The sequence below is a fragment of the Salmo salar genome, chromosome 15, assembly GCF_965601325.2.
Source record: "Salmo salar chromosome 15, fSalSal1, whole genome shotgun sequence".
NCBI classification, from domain to species: Eukaryota; Metazoa; Chordata; class Actinopteri; order Salmoniformes; family Salmonidae; genus Salmo; species Salmo salar.
In genome coordinates this window covers 5,628,822-5,643,190 of record NC_138305.1, presented here as the reverse complement: position 1 = coordinate 5,643,190, position 14,369 = coordinate 5,628,822, and the positions used below count along the sequence as shown (strand labels likewise).

The following is a 14,369-nucleotide window of genomic DNA, read 5'->3' as shown; positions in this document are numbered from 1 at the left end:
TTAAATAAAATGCTAACTTCACACTTTCACAAAAAACACAATAATATTAATGTGTATACTTTCATTATGTCATCCTTCCTTCGAAACTATGGAAGCTATTTACAACGTGTTGGTATGACAGGGGTTTCCCAGGGGTGTCCCAGGGGTTGACAGGGGTTTTCCAGGTGTTTTCCAGGGGTTGGGGTTTTCCTCTCCTTGCTGCTATAAAATACCTTCACATATTGTACACATTCATTCTTTCTTGTCTTCTTGGTAGAACGCTAAGCTACAGTGACCAGTAGTCTTCCAGACCTCAGGATTCTATTCTTCAGCTTTTTAGAATGAGATGCGTTTTTGTTCCAAACTGATGATTTCAACTGATGGTAAGACCAATATGATACCATATGGTGTAATAGGGTGTGACATTATGATATACTGTAGTAGCCTAGAATATTTCATATCATAATACAATTGCCATATAACATAATGTATTAGTTGTGTACAGTATGTATCCGTAAATCACAGAATAAACAAAAGCTATGAAGGTTTAGCTTCCTTGAACTGAACAGTGATCATTTAGACAGTGTTTCTGTTTCTGTTTGCTCAATAACATTCACAAAATTCATAGTAATGCTTATGAATGTGTTTGGTACGCTCCATGTATGTACCCTTATTTAAGTATTACTCATTTTGCCTCATGTTCCCCAGCTCTCCTGATGCATGGCAGACGGCGGTGCCTGTGTCTCTGAGAACACCATGTGAATCCCCGTGCCTGAGAACACCATGTGAATCTCTGTGCCTGAGAACGCATGTGAATCCCAGGAACATCCTCCAACACACCATTCATCAGAGAAGCCCTATCTGTGACAACATGTTTGTGCTAAACAAGAGCAAGGTAATGTTTGTGCTAAACAAGAGCAAGGTAATGTTTGTGCTAAACAAGAGCAAGGTAATGTTTGTGCTAAACAATAGCAAGGTAATGTTTGTGCTAAACGAGAGCAAGGTAATGTTTGTGCTAAACAAGAGCAAGGTAATGTTTGTGCTAAACAAGAGCAAGGTAATGTTTGTGCTAAACAAGAGCAAGGTAATGTTTGTGCTAAACAAGAGCAAGGTAATGTTTGTGCTAAACGAGAGCAAGGTAATGTTTGTGCTAAACGAGAGCAAGGTAATGTTGATTAGAAGGTCTTTATTTCAGAACCATTGTGTAGCATGTATACAGCTCCATTCAGCACATAGTAATGAATGCCTAACTTTGCTCACTCCTACTATAGGGTACCACACTCAGATACACATAACAGCAGCGCCATCTATTGGCTTGACGACATCTCAGTGTGAGTTATATCCTACATTCATTGACTTGATTAACTTGGCATATTAACTTTATGATGTGTTGCTTTTAAATGGTTCACGTTATTATTGGGTAACTACCGTTGCACCATGACATTTCTATGTAATTACCGTAAAAATAAATGGATACCCTTTTTCCTCAACAGGGTGAGTTTAAGGAAGACCAATACCACCAAGAACACTCTGCCTGAATCTAGACTCTGAAATGGGCAAGAAGATACAGACTGAGTGGGTCCAGAAGAACTGACCCAAACATGATATGTAAACCATGTTTTATAGTTCCTCTTCTTCTTCTTCTTCTGAGAAACTGTGTGACCTATCTGGCCTGGGGCAAGTTAAGGTGCTCTATGGGCTCTAAATTAAAATGTTTCATTGGTAGGACTGGTGCTTCCAACTTAAAAAAGTGAGGAGGACAAAATAAAATCTAGGAGAACGAGAAAATATTATTTTTCTTTCAATTCGATTGAGATACAGCCTATAATGGGGCTATGGGATGGGGCTATAGGATGGGGCTATAGGATGGGGCTATAGGATGGGGCTGTAGGATGGGGCTATGGGATGGGGCTATATGTTGTGCCCTAGGGACTAATAGGTACCCATGTACATACATTCGTTTTTTTTAAATAAAAAGCTAAAATGTTGATACAAATACATGTCATTGACATTTCAAAGTCATTTGTGGAATGTTAGATTTCTACATAGTTAGGGCTCTAAAAAATCTGTTTCCTTTTTTGCCTAATTCAGTTTTTTTTGTTTTTTTGTTGCCAAATTCTGTTTTCTCAGTTTTGTTTTTACAGGTTTCTCATTATTCTCATTTTTTGGGGGGGGGGGGGGGGGGGGGGGGTCTAAGTTCACAACAATAATTAAACCACATCAAGAGACAACTTTTGAGGTCTGGGGAAAATCTAAAGATAAAAAATGTTTTTGTGTAGTTTCATTCAAGTGTGCACCATGGAAATATAGCAATAGAATGTTTGGTTACCTGTGTTTCTGGAGCCCACGTGTGTAGATATTGCTAAACATATGCCCAATGGATTGATGCAAATAATCATGATATATGTCTTCCAGGTAGGCATAGGCGACATTGTAGTTAACATTTAATTGAGAAGGTTTTTGGAAAAGTCTTTCCATCTACCAAAAGGCAGTTGTCATTAGTATCGTCGCTCACATCTACGCAAAGTAGACCTGCACAGCACACACACAAAGACAGGAGCATTTCTACGTCCTGTGCATTCATCTTCAGAAAGTTACTTTGTAGTTAACGTTCTTGTTCACTTGTGACTTAATGAAGCTGAGGGGGACATGCCAGCTAAGCAGGCAGGTCAACAATGCCATATGGGGGTCAGCTGACAGCCGGACAGATTGGTCCACTCAAAAGGATGAGCTGTGGGGCTGAGGTGACAGTGACGGGAATCTGTGTGACATAATAACTGAACTGGCTGTGTTAATTTGCCCTGTGGATGAAGGCTAACCAGCTCTACGGACATGGTTGGAGGAGTGTGACCTGGTGAAGACGAGGGGGACACGCCAACTAAGAAAACAGGTCAACACTGCCTTGGGGCCAGTGGACAGCTTGACAGATTGGTCCACTCAAAGTGTGTGAGCGACGGGTCTGAGATGACTGAAATGAGCATAGTGCTGGATGTCACACTCATTGTTACCTGGCAGTCAGGATGCCGGCCCAGTGGAGGAATGGGGCCACTTCTTCTTCTTCTTCTTCTTCTTCTTCTTCTAAGAGACTGTGTGACATAATAACTGGCTTGGGGCATCTTAAGGTGCCCTCTGGGTGAAAGCTGAACAGCTCTATGGACATGTTTGGAGGTATAGGGCCAGGTGAAGCTACGGGGGACATACCAACTAAGAATACAAGTCAACACAGCTATGCGGGCCAGTGCACAGCCATTGGATAGGCTGGGGTAACTGCTGAGCAGGTCGCTTTGGTAGACCTTTTGTACACCGTTTGTTAGGCTGTTTGGTAGACAGATTGATAGGCTTTTGGTAGACAGTTTGGTAGGCCTTTGGTAGGCCGTTTGGTTGAGGAGGATTGATGCCACCACTTCTTTTTCATCTTCGTATGTTTCTTCTTCATTTATTATTTTTCTTCTGAGAGACTGTGATATTATAACTGGCTTGGGGCGTGTTAAGGTGCCCTCTGGGTGAAGGCTGAACAGCTCTATGGATATGTTTGGAGGTGTACGGCCTGGTAAAACTAAGCGGGACATGCCAGCTAAGAATACAGGTCAACACAGCTATGCGGGCCTGTGCACAGCAATTGGATAGGCCGGGGTAACTGCTGAGTAGGTCGCTTTGGTAGGGCGTTTGGTAAGCCCTTTGGTAGGCCGTTTGGTAGACCTTTTGATAGGCCGTTTCATAGAATGCTTGGTAGTATGTTTGCTAGGCCTTTGGTAGGCTGATTGGTAGACTTTTGGTAGGCAGTTGGTTGGCCTTTGGTAGGCCATTTAGTAGAGGGGGAATGATGCCTCCCCTTCTTCTTCTTCTTCTTCTTGCCAGTAAAGTGGAGGAGTGGGGCCACTGCTCCTTCTTCTTCTTCTTCTTCTGTTTCTTCTACTTTTATAATTTTTCATCTTCTCCTTCTACAAAATGGAAGGCCGTTTGGTAGGCCTTTTGGTAGGCTTTTGGTAGGCCGTTTGGAAGGCTGATTGGTAGGATTTTGGTAGACAGTTTGGTAGGCCTTTGGTAGACCGTTTAGTAGAGGGGGAATGATTCCACCCCTTCTGCTTCTTGTTCTTCTGTTTCTTCTGAGAGACTGTGACATAATAACTGGCTTGGGGCATCTTAAGGTGCCCTCTGGGTGAAGGCTGAACAGCTCTATGGACATGTTTGGAGGTGTACGGCCTGGTGAAGCTAAGGGCGACATGCCAGCTAAGAATACAGGTCAACATAGCTACGCGGGCCATTTGGTAGACCTATTGGTAAGCCGCTTGGTAGTCCATTTGGTAGGCCGCTTGGTATGTCGTTTGGAAAGCTGTTTGGTCGGCCTTTGGTAGACTGTTTGGTAAACTGCTTGGTAGCCCACTTAGTAGGCCCTTTGGTAAGCCGTTTGGTAGGTCTTTGGTAGTTTGTTTGATAGGTCGTTTGGTAGTCTGTTTGGTAGGCCTTTGGTAGACTTTTTGGTAGACATTTGGTAGGCTGTTTGGGAGGCCGTTTCAAAGCCCGCTTGGTAGTGCGTTTGGTAGGCTTTGGGTAGGCTGATTGGTAGGCTTTTGGTAGACAGTTTAGTAGGCCTTTGTTAGGCCGTTTGGTAGAGGAGGAATGATGCCACCTCTTCTTCTTCTTGTTCTTCTTCTGTTTCTTCTTCTTTTATATTTCAGTGGAGGAATGGGGCCACATCTTCTGAACAGCTCTATGGAAATGTTTGGAGGTGTGTGGCATGGTAAAACTAAGGAGGACATGCCAGCTAAGAATACAGGTCAACACAGCTATGCGGGCCAGTGCACAGCCATCGGATAGGCCGGCGTAACTGCTGAATAGATCGCTTTGGTAGGCCTTTTATAGACCGTTTGGTAGGGCGTTTGGTAAGCTCTTTGGTAAGCCCTTTGGTAAGGCGATTGGTAGACCATTTGGTTGGTCTTTTGGTAGGCCTTTTGGTAGGATGTTGGGTGGGTCGTTTGGAAGGCTGTTTGGTAGGCCATATCATAGGCCGCTTGGCAGTAAGTTTGGTAGGCCATTTGGAAGACTCTTTGGTAAGCCATTTAATAGGCCGCTTGGTAGTATGTTTGGTAGGCCTTTGGTAGACTGTTTGGTAAGCCTTTGGTAGACTGTTTGGTAGGCTTTGGTAGACAGTTTGGTTGGCCTTTGGTAGGCCGATTAGTAGAGGGGGAATGATGCCACAACCTTCTTCATCTTCTTATGTTTCTTCTTCTTCACCTTCTTTTTCTTCTTCTTTGTCTTCTTCTGTTTATTCTTCTTTTATTATTTTTCTTCTTCTTCTTCTTCTTGCCAGCCAAGTGGAGAATTGGGGCCACTGCTCCTTCTTCGTCTTCTTCTTCTTCTGTTTCTTCTTCTTAAATAATTTTTCGTCTTCTTAATCTTCTTTTTCTACCAAACGGAAGACCATTTGATAGGCCTTTTGGTAGGCCTTTGGTAGGACGTTTGGAATGCTGATTGGTAGTATTTGATAGACATTTTGGAAGGCCTTTGGTAGTCCGTTTAGTAGAGGGGGAATGATACCACCCCTTCTTCTTCTTCTTATGTTTCTTCTTCTTTTCTTCTTCGTCTTCTTCTGTTTATTTTTCTTCTTCTTCTTCCTCTTCTTCTTCTTCTTGCCAGCCAAGTATAATTGTTCTTATTATTCTTCTTATTTTTCTTATTATTATTATTTTTCTTCAACCAAATGGAAGGCCATATTCTTGTTCTTCGTTTTCTTCTTGTTCTTCTTGTTCTTCTTCTTCTGTTCCTTCTTCTTTTATAATTTTCTTCTTCTCCTTCTACCAAACGTAATGCCATTTTGTAGGTTGTTCATAGGCCTCTTGGTAGTACGTTTGGTAGACATTTGGTTGGCTGATTGGTAGGGTTTTGGTAGACAGTTTGGTAGGCCGATAAGTAGAGGGGGAATGATGCCACGCCTTCATCTTCTTCTGTTTCTTCTTCTTCTTCGTCTTCTGTTTATTCTTCTTCTTCTATCATTTTTTCTTATTTTTCTTCTTATTCTTATTCTTCTTCCTCTTCTTCTTGCCAGCCAAGTATAGTAGTGAAGCCACAGTTCCTTCTTCTTCTTCTTCTTCTTTGTCTTCTTTGTCTTCTTCTGTTTATTCTTCTTTTATAATTGTTGTTATTATTCTTCTTCTTATTATTATTATTTCTCTTCAACCAAATGGAAGGCCGTGTTCTTCTTCTTTTTATTCTTCTTCTTCTTATTATTCTTGTTCCTCTTCTTCTGTTCCTTCTTCTTTTATAATTTTCTTGTTCTCCTTCTTCTTCTACCAAACGTAAGGCCGTTTCATAGGCCTGTTGGTAGTACGTTTGGTAGACATTTGGTAGGCTGATTGGTAGGCTTTTGTTAGACAGTTTGGTAGGCGGTTTAGTAGAGGGGGAATGATGCCACCTCTTCTTCTTCTTCATCTTCCTATGTTTCTTCTTCATTTATTATGTTTCTTCTTCTTCTTGCCAGCCAAGTATAGGAGTGAAGCCACTGTTGCTTCTTCTTTTTCTTCTTCTTCTTTTTCTTCTACCAAATGGAAGGCCGTATTCTTCTTCTTCTTCTTCTTCTGGCCAGCCAAATATACTAGCGGGGCCACTGTTGCTTCTTCTTCTTCTTCTTCTTCTTTTTCTTCTACCAAATGGAAGGCCGTATTGGGGGCCACTGCTTCCTCTTCTTAATTTTCTTCTTTTGCCAAACGGAAGTGTCACGTCCTGGCCAGTATAAGGTTAATTGGTATTGTAGTTTGGTCAGGACGTGGCAGAGGGTATTCGTTTTATGTGGTTCGGAGTGGTGTGTTTTGTTGAAGGGGCATTTGGTTTAAGTTTTCTGGGGTTTTTGGGCACTGTTTGGTTTTCAGGTATTCTATGTTTAGTCTAGTATGTCTGGTTCTATGTTTGGTTAATTGGGGTTGGGACTCTCAGTTGAAGGCAGGTGTTGTCTATCTGCCTTTGATTGAGAGTCCCATATATGAGGGTGTGTTTGTGTTTGTTATTTGTGGGTGATTATTCTGTGTTTAGCCTTGTGCCTTACCAGACTGTTTTTGTTGATCATTCGTTCTTTGTTATTTTGGTGTTCATTTTGTATTTATTAAAAAGCAAGATGAGCATACACATACCTGCTGCGTTTTGGTCCTCCATTTCCAACGACAAGCGTGACAGAATCACCCACCAACTATGGACCAAGCAGCAGAAGAAGGAGCAGAGGGACTTCGAGTTGGACTGGCGGGAGAAGTGGACCTGGGAGGAAGTACTGGACGGGGCCGGACCTTGGCACCAGGCTGGGGATTATCGCCGCCCGCAGTGGGAAATTGAGGCAGCCAAGGCAGAGAGGCGGAGGTACGAGGCCATGTACGCGCTGAGGGTGAAGCACGAGAGGCACACCCAATAAAAAAAATTGGGGGGGCACACGGGTAGTTTGGCTAGGCGTAGGAAGAGCCGGAAGCCAGCTGCCCGTGGTTACATGGAGGAGCGTATGGGGTGGAGAGCGCTATGTTTCGCTGAGGAGCGCACTATCTCACCCATACGCACGCACAGTCCGGTGCGCGTTATTCCAGCCCCTCGCAGGTGCCGTGCTAGAGTGGGCATCCAGCCTGGTAGGAGGATGCCTGCGCAGCGCATCTGGTCGCCGGTACGCCTCCGAGGACCAGGCTACCCAACTCCCGCTCTACGCACGGCTACCATCAGGCCCCTGCACAGCCCAATCTGCCCTGTACCAGCAACCCGCTCGTACAGGGCTACTAGTTCCATCCAGCCAAGACGGGTTGTGCAGGAGGTAAGACCAAGACCGACTGTGCGCCTCCATAGCCCTGGGTTTCCAGCTCCTGTCTCTCGTGCGGACCCGGAAGTGCGTCAACCCAGTCCGACTCGTCCTGTTCCCGCTCCCCGCACTAGCCTTCAAGTGCGTAAACCCAGCCACGCCAGTCAACAGTCACCGGAGCTGTCCGCCAGTCAACAGTCGTCATCAGAGCTGCCCGCCAGTCAACAGTCGTCATCAGAGCTGCCCTCCAGTCAACAGTCGTCATCAGAGCTGCCCGCCAGTCAACAGTCGTCATCAGAGCTGCCCGCCAGTCAACAGTCTTCGGAGTTGCCCGCCAGTCAACAGTCGTCGGAGTTGCCCGCCAGTCAACAGTCGTCGGAGCTGCCCGCCAGTCAACAGTCGTCGGAGCTGCCCGCCAGTCAACAGTCGTCAGAGCTGCCCGCCAGTCAACAGTCGTCGGAGCTGCCCGCCAGTCAACAGTCGCCGGAGTGGCCAGACTGCGCTGAACTGCCGGAGTGGCCAGACTGCGCTGAACTGCCGGAGTGGCCAGACTGCGCTGAACTGCCGGAGTGGCCAGACTGCGCTGAACTGCCGGAGTGGCCAGACTGCGCTGAACTGCCGGAGTGGCCAGACTGCGCTGAACTGCCGCGGTGGCCAGACTGCGCTGAACTGCCGCAGTGGCCAGACTGCCCTGAACTGCCGCAGTGGCCAGACTGCCCTGAACTGCCGCAGTGGCCAGACTGCCCAGACTGTCCCGAGTTGCCAGACTGCCCAGACTGTCCCGAGCTGCCAGACTGCCCAGACTGTCCCGAGCTGCCAGACTGCCCCGACAGCCTGGAACGGCCAGAGCCGGAGCCACCTCCAGAGATAGGTGGGTTGGGGAGGGGGGGTGTAGCACAGTGCCGTCGTTGACGGCAGCCACCCTCCCTTCCATCCCTTTAGTAAGGGGGAATTTTTCTTTTTGGTGTTGCTTGGGGTTATTTTTGTTAAGGTGCTTCCGGGGTTAGCACCTTTAAGGGGGGGGTACTGTCACGTCCTGGCCAGTATAAGGTTAATTGGTATTGTAGTTTGGTCAGGACGTGGCAGAGGGTATTCGTTTTATGTGGTTCGGAGTGGTGTGTTTTGTTGAAGGGGCATTTGGTTTAAGTTTTCCGGGGTTTTTGGGCACTGTTTGGTTTTCAGGTATTCTATGTTTAGTCTAGTATGTCTGGTTCTATGTTTGGTTAATTGGGGTTGGGACTCTCAGTTGAAGGCAGGTGTTGTCTATCTGCCTTTGATTGAGAGTCCCATATATGAGGGTGTGTTTGTGTTTGTTATTTGTGGGTGATTATTCTGTGTTTAGCCTTGTGCCTTACCAGACTGTTTTTGTTGATCATTCGTTCTTTGTTATTTTGGTGTTCATTTTGTATTTATTAAAAAGCAAGATGAGCATACACATACCTGCTGCGTTTTGGTCCTCCATTTCCAACGACAAGCGTGACAGAATCACCCACCAACTATGGACCAAGCAGCAGAAGAAGGAGCAGAGGGACTTCGAGTTGGACTGGCGGGAGAAGTGGACCTGGGAGGAAGTACTGGACGGGGCCGGACCTTGGCACCAGGCTGGGGATTATCGCCGCCCGCAGTGGGAAATTGAGGCAGCCAAGGCAGAGAGGCGGAGGTACGAGGCCATGTACGCGCTGAGGGTGAAGCACGAGAGGCACACCCAATAAAAAAAATTGGGGGGGCACACGGGTAGTTTGGCTAGGCGTAGGAAGAGCCGGAAGCCAGCTGCCCGTGGTTACATGGAGGAGCGTATGGGGTGGAGAGCGCTATGTTTCGCTGAGGAGCGCACTATCTCACCCATACGCACGCACAGTCCGGTGCGCGTTATTCCAGCCCCTCGCAGGTGCCGTGCTAGAGTGGGCATCCAGCCTGGTAGGAGGATGCCTGCGCAGCGCATCTGGTCGCCGGTACGCCTCCGAGGACCAGGCTACCCAACTCCCGCTCTACGCACGGCTACCATCAGGCCCCTGCACAGCCCAATCTGCCCTGTACCAGCAACCCGCTCGTACAGGGCTACTAGTTCCATCCAGCCAAGACGGGTTGTGCAGGAGGTAAGACCAAGACCGACTGTGCGCCTCCATAGCCCTGGGTTTCCAGCTCCTGTCTCTCGTGCGGACCCGGAAGTGCGTCAACCCAGTCCGACTCGTCCTGTTCCCGCTCCCCGCACTAGCCTTCAAGTGCGTAAACCCAGCCACGCCAGTCAACAGTCACCGGAGCTGTCCGCCAGTCAACAGTCGTCATCAGAGCTGCCCGCCAGTCAACAGTCGTCATCAGAGCTGCCCTCCAGTCAACAGTCGTCATCAGAGCTGCCCGCCAGTCAACAGTCGTCATCAGAGCTGCCCGCCAGTCAACAGTCTTCGGAGTTGCCCGCCAGTCAACAGTCGTCGGAGTTGCCCGCCAGTCAACAGTCGTCGGAGCTGCCCGCCAGTCAACAGTCGTCGGAGCTGCCCGCCAGTCAACAGTCGTCAGAGCTGCCCGCCAGTCAACAGTCGTCGGAGCTGCCCGCCAGTCAACAGTCGCCGGAGTGGCCAGACTGCGCTGAACTGCCGGAGTGGCCAGACTGCGCTGAACTGCCGGAGTGGCCAGACTGCGCTGAACTGCCGGAGTGGCCAGACTGCGCTGAACTGCCGGAGTGGCCAGACTGCGCTGAACTGCCGGAGTGGCCAGACTGCGCTGAACTGCCGGAGTGGCCAGACTGCGCTGAACTGCCGCGGTGGCCAGACTGCGCTGAACTGCCGCAGTGGCCAGACTGCCCTGAACTGCCGCAGTGGCCAGACTGCCCTGAACTGCCGCAGTGGCCAGACTGCCCAGACTGTCCCGAGTTGCCAGACTGCCCAGACTGTCCCGAGCTGCCAGACTGCCCAGACTGTCCCGAGCTGCCAGACTGCCCCGACAGCCTGGAACGGCCAGAGCCGGAGCCACCTCCAGAGATAGGTGGGTTGGGGAGGGGGGGTGTAGCACAGTGCCGTCGTTGACGGCAGCCACCCTCCCTTCCATCCCTTTAGTAAGGGGGAATTTTTCTTTTTGGTGTTGCTTGGGGTTATTTTTGTTAAGGTGCTTCCGGGGTTAGCACCTTTAAGGGGGGGGTACTGTCACGTCCTGGCCAGTATAAGGTTAATTGGTATTGTAGTTTGGTCAGGACGTGGCAGAGGGTATTCGTTTTATGTGGTTCGGAGTGGTGTGTTTTGTTGAAGGGGCATTTGGTTTAAGTTTTCCGGGGTTTTTGGGCACTGTTTGGTTTTCAGGTATTCTATGTTTAGTCTAGTATGTCTGGTTCTATGTTTGGTTAATTGGGGTTGGGACTCTCAGTTGAAGGCAGGTGTTGTCTATCTGCCTTTGATTGAGAGTCCCATATATGAGGGTGTGTTTGTGTTTGTTATTTGTGGGTGATTATTCTGTGTTTAGCCTTGTGCCTTACCAGACTGTTTTTGTTGATCATTCGTTCTTTGTTATTTTGGTGTTCATTTTGTATTTATTAAAAAGCAAGATGAGCATACACATACCTGCTGCGTTTTGGTCCTCCATTTCCAACGACAAACGTGACAGGAAGACCATTTTGGAAGGCCTTTGGTAGTCCGTTTAGTAGAGGTGGGATGTTGCCTCCTTCTTGTTCTTCTTCTTGCCAGCCAAATATACTAGCGGGGGCCACTGTTGCTTCTTCTTCTTCTTCTTCTTCTTCTTGTTCTTCTTTTTGCCAGCCAAATATACTAGCGGGGGCCACTGTTGCTTCTTCTTCTTCTTCTTCTTGCCAGCCAAATATACTACTGTGGCCACTGTTGCTTCTTCTTCTTCTTCTTCTTCTTCTTCTTCTTCTTCTTCTTCTTCTTCTTCTTCTTCTTCTTCTTGCCAGCCAAATATACTAGTGGGGGCCACTGTTGCTTCTTCTTCTTGCCAGCCAAATATACTACTGTGGCCACTGTTGCTTCTTCTTCTTCTTCTTCTTCTTGCCAGCCAAATATACTAGCGGGGCCACTGTTGCTTCTTCTTCTTCTTCTTCTTCTTGCCAGCCAAATATACTAGCGGGGCCACTGCTGCTTTTGTTAGACAGTTTGGTAGGTGGTTTAGTAGAGGGTGAATGATGCCACTTCTTCTTCTTCATCTTACTATGTTTCTTCTTCATTGATTATGTTTCTTCTTCTTCTTCTTGCCAGCCAAGTGGAGGAGTGGGGACACTGATCCTTCTTCTTTTTCTTCTTCTTCTTGCCAGTCAAGTAGAGGAGTGGGGCCACTGCTCCTTCTTCATCTTCTTCTTCTTCTGTTTCTTCTTTTATCATTTTTAATCTTATAACAAACGGAAGGATGTTTGGTAGGCCTTTTGGTAGACAGTTTGGTAGGCCTTTGGTATACTGTTTAGTAGAGGTGGGATGTTGCCACCCCTTCTTCTTCTTCTTCTTCCTCTTCTTCTTCTTCTTCTTCTTCTTCTTCTTCTTGCCAACCAAATATACTAGTGGGGCCACTGTTGCTTCTTCTTTTTAAATAATTTTTCTTCTTCTTCTTCTTCTTTGTCTTCTGCTATTTATTCTTCTTTTATAATTGCTCTTATTATTCTTATTATTTTTCTTCTTCTTCTACCAAATGGAAGGCCGTATTCTTCTTCTTCTTCCTCTTCTTCTGTTCTTTCATCTTTTATAATCTTCTCCTTCTTCTTCTACCAAACGTAATGCCGTTTGGTAGGCCGTTTCATAGACCTCTTCGTAGTGCGTTTGGTAGACATTTGGTAGGCTGTTTGGTAGGCTTTTGGTCGACAGTTTGGTTGGCCTTTGGTAGGCTGATTAGTAGAGGTGGAATGATGCCACCCCTTCTTTGTCTTCTTCTTCATCTTCTTCTGTTTCTTCTTTTATAATTCAGTGGTGAAATGGGGCCACGTCTTCTGAACAGCTCTATTGACATGTCTGGAGGTGTGTGGCCTGGTAATACTAAGTGGGACATGCCAGCTAAGAATACAGGTCAAAACAGCTATGCGGGCCAGTGCACAGCCATTGGATTGCCCGGGGTAACAGCTGAGTAGATCGCTTTGCTAGGCCTTTTGTACACCGTTTGGTAAGACCTTTGGTAGACCATTTGGTGGGTCGTTTGGTAGGCTTTTGGTAGACAGTTTAGTAGGCCTTTGATAGGCCAATTAGTAGACGGGGAATAAAGTCACCCCTTCATTTTCTTATGTTTCTAGTTCTTCTCCTTTTTCTTCTTCATTGTCTTCTGTTTCTTCTTCTTCTTCTTGCCAGCCAAGTGGAGAATTGGGGCCACTGCTCCTTCTTCGTCTTCTTCTTCTTTTGTTTCTTCTTCTTTCATAATTTTTCTGAACGGGTAGGTCACTTGCGATACCTCTCCAACTCGTTTTAGTGGAGGTCTGCTTGGGTGAGTGTATAGGTTTTGATAATACTTTGACCCAGGGTGGCAACGTCTTATTAAAGAGTAAAATCCTATAGGTACCGCTCCGACTTGATTTAGCGGAGGTCTGAACGGGTAGGTCACTTGTGAAACAACTCCAACTTGTTTTGGTGGAGGTCGGCATGGGTTAGTATACAGCTTTTGATAATACATTGACCCAGGGTGGCAACGTCTTTTCAAAATAGTAAAATCCTATGGGTACCGCTCCGACTTGATGTAGCGGAGATCTGTAAGGGTAGGACACTTGTGAAACAACTCCAACTTCTTTTGGTGGAGGTCGGCATGGGTTAGTATACAGCTTTTGATAATACGTTGACCCAGAGTGGCTACGTCTTTTCAAAATAGTAAAATCCTATGGGTACTGCTCCGACTTGATTTAGCGGAGGTCTGAACGGTGAGGTTTTTGTGAAACCACTCCAACTGGTTTAGTGGAGGTCTGCTTGGGTGAGTGTATAGCTTTTGATAATACTTTGACCCAGGGTTGCAACATATTATCAAAATAGTAAAATCCTATGGGTACCGCTCCGACTTGATTTAGCGGAGGTCTGAACGGGTAGGTCACTTGCGATTCCTCTCCAACTCGTTTTGGTGGAGGTCTGCTTGGGTGAGTGTATAGCTTTTGATAATACTTTGACCCAGGGTGGCAACATATTTTCAAAATAGTAAAATTCTATGGGTACCGCTCCAATTTGATTTAGCGGAGATTTGAACGGGTAGGTCACTTGTGAAACAACTCCAACTTGTTTTGGTGGAGGTCGTTATGGGTTAGTATTCAGCTTTTGATAATACTTTGACCCAGGGTGGCAACGTCTTTTCAAAATAGTAAAATCCTATGGGTACCGCTCCGACTTGATTTAGCGGAGGTCTGAACCGGTAGGTCACTTGCAATTCCTCTCCAACTCGTTTTGGTGGAGGTCTGCTTGCGTGAGTGTATAGCTTTTGATAATACTTTGACCCAGGGTGGCAACATATTATCAAAATAGTAAAATCCTATGGGTACCGATCCGATTTGATTTAGGGGAGGTCTGAACTGGTATGTCACTTGTGAAACAACTCCAACTTGTTTTGGTGGAGGTCGGCATGGGTTAGTGTATAGCTTTTGATAATACGTTGACCCAGGGTGGCAACATATTATCAAAATAGTAAAATCCTATGGGTTCCGCTCCGACTTGTTTTAGTTGAGGTCTGCCTG

General features: G+C 46.7%; 1 long non-coding RNA gene across 1 annotated transcript; it reads left to right on the top strand.

Moving 5' to 3' along the window:
* The first annotated feature begins 210 nt into the window (after nt 1–210).
* On the top strand, nt 211–2,115 carry LOC106570887 (uncharacterized). The gene is made up of 4 exons (XR_001320796.3): nt 211–362; nt 688–874; nt 1,251–1,310; nt 1,473–2,115. It is a non-coding gene; the product is annotated as an uncharacterized LOC106570887 (long non-coding RNA).
* Nucleotides 2,116–14,369: the final 12,254 nt, after the last annotated feature.